The following is an 11348-nucleotide window of genomic DNA, read 5'->3' on the forward strand; positions in this document are numbered from 1 at the left end:
GAGAGAGAGAGAGAGAGAGAGAGAGAGAGAGAGAGAGAGAGAGAGAGAGAGAGTCACATACACACACAGATACACCTTTTGGATAGCTCTTTTCCTTACCTCCTTTGTTCAAAGCTCTTATTTGTATATCTGCTACATCTTCTGAATGCAGGCACCAGACTGTAAAAATATCACCTTATAAATGTATATAGTAAATAGTGTAATCATAACATGTTTTTTATTTAAATCATGCCAAGTCTGAGACACCATGACATTAGAACAGGTTTTGGTAATTCAGTGGAAATAGGCACCTAGCACAATACAATAATTTGCATTTGTCTAGATTTAAAAAAAAAAAATCAGATAAGCAAAGAACTGCAATACAGACCTGGGGTGTTGCCTTGGAGCTCATAGAATCCTATAAATTACAGACAGAAGAGACATGCAAAGTCATCATGTCTATGCCCCGTGCCAATGTAACATTGTACTCTTCAGTCTATTCTCAAGTGCTTTGTCTACCTCTTTATGATTTGAAAACTTGCCATATAACTGCAATCCAAAAAATTTGTATTTGATGACTCTGTCCCAAAACAATAGTTAGGCCTGGCAAGAAAGAAAAAGATCAATAAAAATAAAACATCTTGGGCCAAAAGAAGAGGAAGAAGAGACAAAACTCTAGCTCTCAGAGCCTAATCCATGACATAAATATTTAAACATCACAAAATACCAAATGCTATTCTCTTATACCTGACACAAAGTCCCACTTCAGAGAGTGAGAGAGAAAGACATTTAAGACTCATCACTGTGGGAGGAAAATAAAAGGGAACTCTGAACTATACTGGCCTTAAACAAAACTGACATATGTGTGGAAAAATATTTCCTTTGGGGGGAGGATGTTTTACTGATCTTCTAAGTCCTGAGAGAGAGAGAGAGAGAGAGAGAGAGAGAGAGGTGCATGGGAGTTGGGGGAAAGAATGAAAGCAGAAATCCTCAAAGGGTTACTCACTTGCTCAGTGCAGAAATCACTCAAACTAATTAAACCTAATCATCACTGCAAGCTGTGTCTTCTTTGGACAGGCTCTGGAAAAAAGAAATATTTGTTTAATTAAAACTACATGCATTTCTCAAAAAAAGAAGCAGTAAAAGTTAATGACTTTTCTGGGATTGTTAAAATCCTAAGCACACTACACTAGAGCAACAATTAAGGCAACAATTCAATGCTAAGTAATGACTGATTGATCAAGGCATGAGATGTGTGTTTATGGGTCCCCCTCCCCTTCTTGCAGCACCCCATTTTTATTAGTATTTAACAAGGTTTCAATTACAATTGTAAATTTAGTTTTAATTCAAAGCTAATGACCTTATCCTTCAAAACTGTCTTTTGTGATATTACAAAGCAACATTATTTCAAATGATAAAAATGAGCAACCCAAAGAACTGAATTCAATTCACTTTAGTCTGTCAAATGAGAAAAGTACTTTGACCCCAGCCTCACCAGGGAGCTAAAACTGAATATTTAATACAGCAGTTATTAATCGGTGGTAACAAATCCTCCTAAAATATCTATGGAGCATTTTCTTGCAGTTTATCACCAAAATTAAGCAGACAACTAACACAAAAGAGAGAGAGAGAGAATGAATTGCAGTGACTTGTATGTGGTAGCTTCTAAAACAACTGGCTAGATTAAATACCTAGTATAAGGTCTGTTCTTAATCGGGAAAAGGGAACTGTAATTATCTTTGCTGGTAGTCACTCTTTCATGCTCATTTTGAGTTGTTTCCTGCATAATTGAGTTCCTGTATATTCATCAGCTTGTTTCAAAAGAGTCAAGAGTGACACCTGCTAGAAGAGATAAGCTCTGCTGCAGGCTTTCGACTGTGGCTAGACTGTAATTTTCTTTTTACTCCAAGAAGGATATTTGCAGCTTTTGCACAGAAAGGATCCTTTTTCTTGCTTGACACTTCAAAAAACCAGAAGCTCAACACACATAACCCACATAATTCCAGTATTAACGTCAGTAATGCGCACATTGTCGCATTCTGCCACAGAGCCCATAACTTAAACTGTACAATGCTGAAAAGTGTTTTTAAACAACCACAAAAGTTTAGCATACAACTACATTGACTCTTGATAGTCCACAGAATAAAAAAAAAAAAAAGGTTGAATAATTTACATAACTGGTGTAAATCAGCATCTCAATTGTAGTTAGTAGAACTACGGTGATAATCTAGGCTATTATTTCTTATTTATTATGAACTAATGATGTGCTCAGCATGTTACAATATAGCAAGTAACACATGGACTCTGCCCCCAAGGAGCTTGCAATCTACAAAGACAAAGATGGGACAAAAATACAGGACATTGTGGAGGATACTAAAACTGTTCAATTATTTTGTTGTTGCTCTTTTGCAAATGGATGCATTCTTAATCATTATCTCGCTAATCATTCATTAGAAAATGCAAATATTTAACTTGTGCATATTATTTATTTGCTTTGTAGGAGAAAAGCCCAACTCTTCTGGAGCTTATAAACTCCAAAGAAAGTCTTTTTGACTCTGATGCCACCTGGAGTAATAGCATAAAGGTCACAGGGATTAAACATGAACAGAGTGGCGGAGCTACCATAAACCATGAAGAATTGTATACTGCAAGTTCAGAAGCTTCTCATAATGGATACCTTCCCATGCTGTGAAGACCTTTCTGGTTAAAGGATAACTATCATAGCATTATAAATGGCTAAGCTTATCTGTTTTTTCAACATTTTCATCAATAATCTGGAAACCAATGTAAAGTCTCTGTTAATAAAATTTGCGGCTGACACAGATTGGTGGAGTGGTAAATAATGATGAAGACAGAGAGCCATCTAGGTCACCTGATAATCTGGGCTCATTCAAACAAAATTCATTTTAATACAGACCAATGCAAAGTTTTACATCCAGAAACAAGGCATGCCAGCCATACCTAGGGCAATGTATTTAGGACTGTAAAGTAATTCAGGGGTCATAGTAGACAAACAACTACATAGTAGACAAGCAACTACTCAGATCAAGACTGGATAACTTTATGGAATATGCCTTAGCCAAACACAAGTTATGTTTTTGTCATACACAATTTATTGGGCTCAATACTGGGGTAACTGATTGAAATGTAATGGGCTTTGATATACATATCAGACTACATGATCTAATGGTCCTTGTAGTCCTAAACTATTCATCTATAGATTAAAATTTAAATTTACACTGAATATACCTGACCAGTTGCTCTAAAGAAGTGGGAAGAGTATGTATATATATCTATATCTATATATAGATATATATATCAAACCAGTTAAGCTAATCTCACATTTTTCTGTGACTATTCAATCAAATAAAAAAAAGAAAATTCACTTTGCCTGTGTTCTCATACATTGATTCATTTGTGTGTTTTCTTTGCACAAATATTTTAGTAAATATATTTATTGGTTGAAAAAAAGTCACAGAAACAGTTCATTCTAACCAGATATTAGAGAATATTCACAGAGTGAATTCTGAACTCATAAATGTAAATATTTGCACTAGAAACCTGATTGAGAATAATTCTTGGCAAGTCAGAGAACAGAAATACACCACACCATTTGCAGTATTGGGAGAGTAGGGGAGGGGAAGAGGATGGTGTCTAAAGGGCTCAGTATTGGCCTAACTGGTTTCAAAGTTAACTCTCACTGGACTTTAATCCAAGCTAAGCGTTTAATCGGAACCAACCAACAACTTCAGTTTCAAATTTCCAAGTTTGAATGGCAACTGCAAGTTATTTGTGTACAAGCTACAGACCAAGGACTGTTCACAGCAAATCTTCAGTTTATAATTTTAAACAATAAATAAATTGGAGACAATCATAAATGCTTGAGGACAGTTTGTGAATAGAAGTCTAAATTATCTGATAAATTATGCTTTAATATATGAGCAAACAAAGCATATCACTTCTATTATCCCATCTAGCACAAAAACATTCAGAGGGGGAAGAAATGCACACAAAATGTGTAGTGTTACTTACATCTTAATATCTAGTGGATTTATGCTAAACACCATGAGGCATTATGAAGGCAAAAACATCATACCATCATCTAGTTCTGTTGTATGACCTATGTCATACAGTGCAACATGATTTAGTTCCCTTCATTTCCATCTGACCAGGATAGCCAGGAGGAAAGGTGTAGTTTACAGCAGCCTGGACCTATTTTACTTTACATCATTCAGATTTAACTTTCTAATGAATGTATTGCAATGATGAATGCAGTAATGACGAGACCAAAAGATAGTACTGTCTCTTTCTCTTAGAGTCAAGTTGTGTGAAAAGTGAGTTTATAATCAGTATAACAGGGGAACTTCATGACCTGCTGGTGAAGGAGGATAACATGCTGGATAAATATATGTACCAAATTATACACAGAGTTCAGAATGTGGAAGAAGAAATTGGGTTTCCTTTAAGGTATCAGCTATTAATTCCCCATTCCAAAGCTCTTCAAGAAGAGATTGCTGGGGAAGATTGCTATAAAACTGGAGTATTTAGGTGCTCTAAAACTGACATATTTAGGTAATGCAGAAGCAAAGGACTTTAGAGATGGAGTTCCCCAAGTGGATGGAAGCAACACCAAGTGAAACAAGAAATCTGATGCAGTAGAGCCACTATCAGTAAGTATTTAATTGGCCCATGCGAAAAGCTACCCAGATACCTGTTACTACACATCCGGAGATATCAATGGCTGGAAACCACAAGGCTGTTCAAATCAGAATCTGAAACAAGTGTGATCCATGGAGACCACTCAGTGCTGAAGGGGGAGGTGATTTGTGTTGCAGGAGCTTCTTTGGTGACTATTAATTATCAGCCATTGACGACAACAGGAAAAATCTAGCTCCGACTAAACTTGGGGTCTCCTTATACTAAGTGGACATTTGTTGTGATGACCAGTATTTCTAGTGCTGTTGTATTGGGAATGGATTTCATTCAAGGCAATCACATCAACTCCTGAGGTATTAATAATATGAACCTGTCTGTTGAAATATTTATGATTAATATAGGATGCCACTAGACATTAATTTAACCATAAATTCCTTTTTTAAATCCAAAAGGCCAAATGGTACTAATACAATTGCTCTAAATAGTCTTGAAAAGCCTAAATAATAAGCAATTTACTATAAGCAGACATTTATAAGCATTTGACCATAATACTCAAAAATGGACTAAACCCAGGGATGCTCAGATACATGCTGGTCAGCTCCAACTTTGTCAGGCAGGTAATAGCAAAGAACCCTTCAAGAGTTTACCTTTTGATACTTTTTAACAAACAAATGATGCCACTGCCTGATGCTAACTTAGCTAAAAAATGATTTTGGCTGGTTTGGTGTCATTGCTGATTCAACACCCACAATCCTTTTCTACTATTAACTATCCCTGAATGTAGGTAGGAAGAAGCTTAGAACCTGAAGTAGCACTCTTGGGGCCGCAGAGATGCCTCTACCAGGCCTACAGTGTGATAAAGAGGAACTGTTCCCTATGATGGCTTGGCATATAGTTGTCATCATGCAGCAATAATCCTAAGGAAAAAGAACAGCTGCAGTGAATCTGTATGAGTGTCTGAAGCTACCAATATCCAGTCACAATTGCTATGCAGCAGAAATCTAGGCCTAAGTGTGAGTCCTGAGTAAGAGCAAGCAATTAATGCAATTCATCAGGAAGTGCAGCTAGAGTTTTTATGTTTGTTTGTTTAAATAACATTCTTGGGACAATGTCTAATGTAGCTGGTGTCTCAAAGCTTCTTACAGGATCAGATATCAGGAGTTGTGAAGCAGCCCAATCAGTAAAAAGAACTAGGGGTTGATTTGAGAAAAGCTGTTATAAAATGCAACAAAAAGAAGTGATTAGACCAGCTGTTCTTACATCATGCTAGTAAGTTCTCTAAGAATATCAAAGTGTTTGGGAGATATGATCAGGTACAAGACTAGATTGTGCTTAAGCCAGAGAGTGTCCCTGTGAGGCAGCCCCCATATTGGATTTCCCAGGTGTTTCAGATGGCAGTGAAAAAGAAGCTAAGTGCTCAGTCTACATTAACTTGGGCTTCCCGTGCTGTAACTATGAAAAAGACCAAAGGATACTTGAGGATGTGTGTGGGGACTACAGTAGTCTTAATTCAAAGACAGTTCAAGGTAACTGCTTATATCCCCACATAGCAGAAACCTTGGATAAAATGTCAGGTGCCTAATATTAGCAGTTTTTATTTGGTATCTGAATACCATCAAATTAAAATAGTACCTGAGGACTGAGAACTACCTTTGTGAATCCCAAAGGACTCTTTCAATTCTGCAGGATGCCTGTAGGACTCATGAATGCACCAGGGATGTTTCAGAAGATAGTGAATGATCTGACCCAAGTTTTGAGAACTGAAGACATCATCACTTACTTAGGTGACTTCATTAATTTCCACAAAACATGGCAGGAATATCTGGTAGAAGCTGAAAGGATTCTAAACCTTTTTAAAGAGTCAGGCTTTAAATTTGCAGGAAACAAATGTCAGTTTCCAAGGAATCGTATCGCCTTTAAGAACACATTCAGTGAGGATGGGAACCCAAATTCCTGAAACTGAATATCATACAGGACTGGAACATTCCTGGAAGAGGTAGAGTTGTTTGTAGGTTTCTGTGGCCTCTACAGAAGGTTTTTTAAATTATAGAATTGGAGTATCTACCTATTCTCGATGCCCTGAAGGCCTATTGCAGTGTTTCTCAAACTGGGCTCACCGCTTGTGTAGGGGAAGCCCCTGGCGGGCCAGGCCGGTTTGTTTACCTGCCCCATCCACAGGTCTGGCCAATCGCGGCTCCCACTGGCCGTGGTTCACTGCTCCAGGCCAATGGGAACTGCTGGAAGCGGCGCGGGCTGAGGGACTTACTGGCCGCCGCTTAAATGAAATCTATCAAATCTGCAGAACTGTAAAGCAATTTGGACCAGTATGAGCTGAGAGGCCTGGACACCAGATTCGTAATACCTTTCTGTATCATGCCAATCTATTTTTAGTTGGAACAATCTGACTTAGTAAAAGCCAACTGAGCTTTGCTATTTGATGTCTCATTGATTAATATCTTAACTGAACCAAACCCATTCTAACAGCATATAACAAGGAGTGGCACTTAGCTATCCATTATTCCCCTTAAGAGGTTTTTTTTGTTGTTGTTTGGACTCCTTAAACCTATGCTGGAAGACAGCATTTTAAAAAGTGGAAGAACAGATGAGCCACAGTGAACATGCCAGGCACAAGCTGTTAGGAAAAAGCAGTCTGGAAAAAAAATCCCAAAACGTACTCATTTTTGGACGGCCCCTTATACAATAATTAAAAAAACAAACTTATCTGCGCAGATACAAAAAAAGCAAGAGCTTGCCCCTTTGTAGTCCATAGAGAATTGGTGCACAGATTCACTGAAAGGAACGGGAGGACAAACACTGAGGATGCACAACCATCCCAGAGAGATGAAGGAGGAGGATATGGGGTTCCTATGGTTCAGGATGGGAGAATGGTTGTTGAGGAGAAACAGCTAGGGTGTCATCAGGACCTCAGTACATTGCAGTCTTAGACAATCTGTCCACAATGGATAGGCCTAACCTGGAGGACATGAACTCTGTATCATGATCATTGAAACTGGTGAGAGTCCCTGGAGGGACTGTAATTGAGGGGATATGAGTGGGAGTTAGGCTGCAAGCAACTCAGCCATATGGACAGAACAATTCTCAGGGTTTAATAAAGTTCCACCTGTTCAACTTAATGGACTTGTGGTTTCATTCTTCATAGGTGAAAGAAGATGGCAGCATTAGATCTGTGAGTTCTCTGAAGTGCAGCATGAGCCATGGAACTTGGTCTAAAGCCTTCAAGAACCCTAGGTTTTGCAGACACTAACCTAGCCCAGTAATGGACCTGGGGAAAGGAGTTCAAATTGTACACAGACCTGGCCATGCAGGAGATCGAGAACAGCAAGAAAATAAAACTATTATTTTGTCTTATTGAGGCACAAGGCAGAGATATCTGCACTACTGTGAAGTTCACCGCTGACTGAAGTATCACAGTAGTCTTAGGAGCCCTGGGGACCTATTGTTCTCCAAAGCAAAATGAAACTGCTCAGTAACACAAGATTTTTACTAGACACCAATATAAAGCAGAGAGGGCAGACCCCTATGTTGCTGCCTTATGGACATTAGCTACTATATGCCATTTTGGTGCCTTGACAGACTCTCTGATTCAGGACAAGATAGTTTGAGGTACTTGGGATCACCACCTCTGGGAGCAGCTATTCCAAAAAGGCAATTTCCCATTAGACAGGTGCTTAGATCTGGGGCATACAAGGGAAGCCTCCAGAGAAAGGATGAAAGCTCAAGAAGGCAAAACAACTCAAGGAGTTTACACAATGAGACAACAGCAAAGGAGAGCAAATGTTCTGGGTTCCATACCCATAGTGAGATGTATTTACTGTGGGGGACAGCATGAGTGAGTAAAGAACTGCCCTAAACTAGGATGGCATTGTAAGAAATGTGACAAGTTTAACCCTTTCAGCAGTGTGCACAAGAGCACAAGGTCTCAGGAAGCTTCAGTCAGACTTGTACTAGAGAGGGGTAGCACATCACACAGTAGTGATGACATCATGACTCTCTTCTTGAGTCTGAGACCATATCAGGTTCAGGTTATCAGGATTGGAAAGCAACAAGGGATAATACTAGCTTCCATGCATGAATAATATGAATAGGAAAAACACCTTGTTTGATTTCACCTGGCTAGCGGTGCCTCCTGCAACGTGATTCCTCAGGGTGAATTGGACTTGAAAACACTCATTACACTGACCATTCACAATCTGATAATGTACAATGATAGAATAATGCAGTCTGTAGGAAAATATGATGTGATGGTAAATAACCTGAAAAATAACAGTACTAAATTAAGTTTGTGTTGGTGGATGGTAAACACAACAGACCACTCTTGGGGAATATGGCCACACAAACCATGGGTCTGATCAGGGTGCAGTATCATAATTGTATAGCTGCAGTGCAAAAAACAAAAGGAGGAGTGTAGCCGGGAAGTCACCCACTCCAGCCCCGAAAGGGTTACAGCCCGCCCTGGGAGAGGGCTATGGCTGTGAGCCAAAGACAAGGCTCATTGGGGAAGCAGCCACAGCTGGGGCCACACCCCAATCAGGCCACAGCTGACCCTATAAAAGGCTGTGGGCCAGGAGCACAGGCAGTCTCTCTCTAGCTGTGGAGAGAGATGGACTTGGGAGCTCAGCAGGGTACCCAGATTGGAGCAGGGCTTGGGAAAGGCTGGAGGAGCTGGGGAGCTCCAGGCTGGAAAACCCCCAGGCTGCAGGCTTTGGTAAAGGCCGGCAAGGTACTGGGGTTGCAGAGGTGCAGCCCAGGGTAGGCAAAGGCAGCAGGTCCAACCCCCCCTTGCCTATGATGAGTGGTATAGACTGCAGTCTGCCCCAGTGAGCAGGGGCTAGATGATGACTAGCAGTAGCCACTAAGGTGAGGTAGGGGTAGAGGGTTGGGGGTCCCCTGGGTGGGGAGACCCAGAGAGTGGGGGGTACTGCACCCAAGGTAAAGGGGCACAGGGGGCTGGAAGGGACATGGAGGCCAACGGCAAGCAGGAAATCAGCCAGCAGAGGGCACTCCCAAGCTGGAGAGCTAATTCCTGAGACAAACAGCCAGAGGCGCCGCACCGGTGAGTCGTCGCTCCACTCCAAGGAGGAATGATACATTTTGTGTTCAAGTACTGACCACAGCTGGCTTCAGTAACAGAACACATACATCAGCTCACAAGTCAGGATGTTAAGGGGGACTGGGCAGGTCCCCAACAGCAAGCATGTGACATGACAAAACAAAATGAAAAAAAGATGCCCCTCTTCTGAAGTACTATCAGCCAGGACAGCCACTGACACTCTCCAATGTGTGATGCATTGGAGAAATGATTGGGTATAACTTTTTTTCAGGAACAGGCGGTTGCTTATGTCAACAGAACTCTGTCCGAGATTGAACAGGGGTATGCCCAAATAGAAAAAGAACTTCTGCCTGTGGTATTTGGAGTGGAGCAATTCCATCAGTACACCTATGGCCATCCAGTAATAGTGCAATCATGGCAAAGCCACTTCCCAGAACTCCAAAGAGATTTTAGCATATGTTGATGTGCCTCCAGCTATTACCCAGGATGACTACTGATGTTAGTTGACAGCCTGAGCAAGGCATATATGCCCATCATCAGTGAGTTGGGTGAAGGGGATCAAGACATCGATCAATTAACATACTTCACTTTCTCCCAGTTTCAACTGTGAAGCTGACAAAATCAAGGATGCTGCAGAAGAGGACATCCAACTCTAGGCTGCCAAAGGAAATGATACAAGGAAAGTGAGCAGAAGACAGAAGCCAAATACCTGTAAGAGCAGACATTTTCAAATTAAGGATGAGTTAAGTGAGCAGGATGGAATCATACTTTGATGACAGAGCTGTTGATCTTACCTCATTACATAAGGATGTCATGCAAAAAATACATCTCACACCTGGGCATTGACAGTTGTCTTAGACTGCGAGGAGTGTGTTTTTATTGACTGGGAACAAATACTCAACTACACTCCTTGATAGAAGGGTGTGACACCTCTCGGTCGTGTGATAAAAGCCAGCAGAAAAAGACTCTTACCACATTAGTTGCACAACTGGGAAAAGAGGACAGCAGACATTTACCTTCCGGGAAAAGCAGTACTTGATTACAGTGGACTACTGTTCAAACGTTTGGGAGTTTGATGGATCTGCCTGATATAAGAGGCAAATCAGGGATTGGCAAACTGGAGACTCTTTGCAAGATACAAGATTCCAAACACTGTATTCACCAACAAAGGATCCCAATTTGCCTAAGAATTCAAGGAGTTTGACTATTCCGGGTTCAGCTGATCGCCATATTTGGGGTCGGGAAGGAATTTTTCTCCAGGATAGATTGGCAGTGGCCCTGGAGGTTTTTCGCCTTCCTCCGAAGCATGGGGCAGGGGTCGCTTGCTGGTGGATTATCTGCTACTTGAAGTCTTTAAATCATGATTTGGAGCATTCAACAGCAGAGTCAAGGGAGAGAATTAGTTCAGGAGTGGGTGGATCGGCTTATGTGACCTGCATCTTGCAGGAGGTCAGACTAGATGATCATAATGGTCCCTTCTGATCTTGAATTCTATGATTCTATACCCACTGAGTAATGGTAGAATAAAATCAGCTGTGAAAGCAGCTAAGAAATTATTATGCAAGGCTGGTTCTTTTGGTTCAAACCCCTTGTAAGCATTGTTTGGTACACAGGAATACCTCATCACAGGGGTGCAGAAGCA

The 11348-nt window shown here is 40.7% G+C and overlaps 1 long non-coding RNA gene across 1 annotated transcript; it reads right to left on the reverse strand.

Annotated features, from left to right (window-relative positions):
* Positions 1-443: 443 nt before the first annotated feature.
* Positions 444-10784, reverse strand: LOC123372334. Its single transcript, XR_006580218.1, has 3 exons — positions 10679-10784; positions 986-1059; positions 444-582 (listed from the first exon to the last, which is right to left on the reverse strand). It is a non-coding gene; the product is annotated as an uncharacterized LOC123372334 (long non-coding RNA).
* Positions 10785-11348: the final 564 nt, after the last annotated feature.

This window comes from Mauremys mutica, chromosome 6 (genome assembly GCF_020497125.1).
Source record: "Mauremys mutica isolate MM-2020 ecotype Southern chromosome 6, ASM2049712v1, whole genome shotgun sequence".
Lineage (NCBI taxonomy): Eukaryota > Metazoa > Chordata > Testudines > Geoemydidae > Mauremys > Mauremys mutica.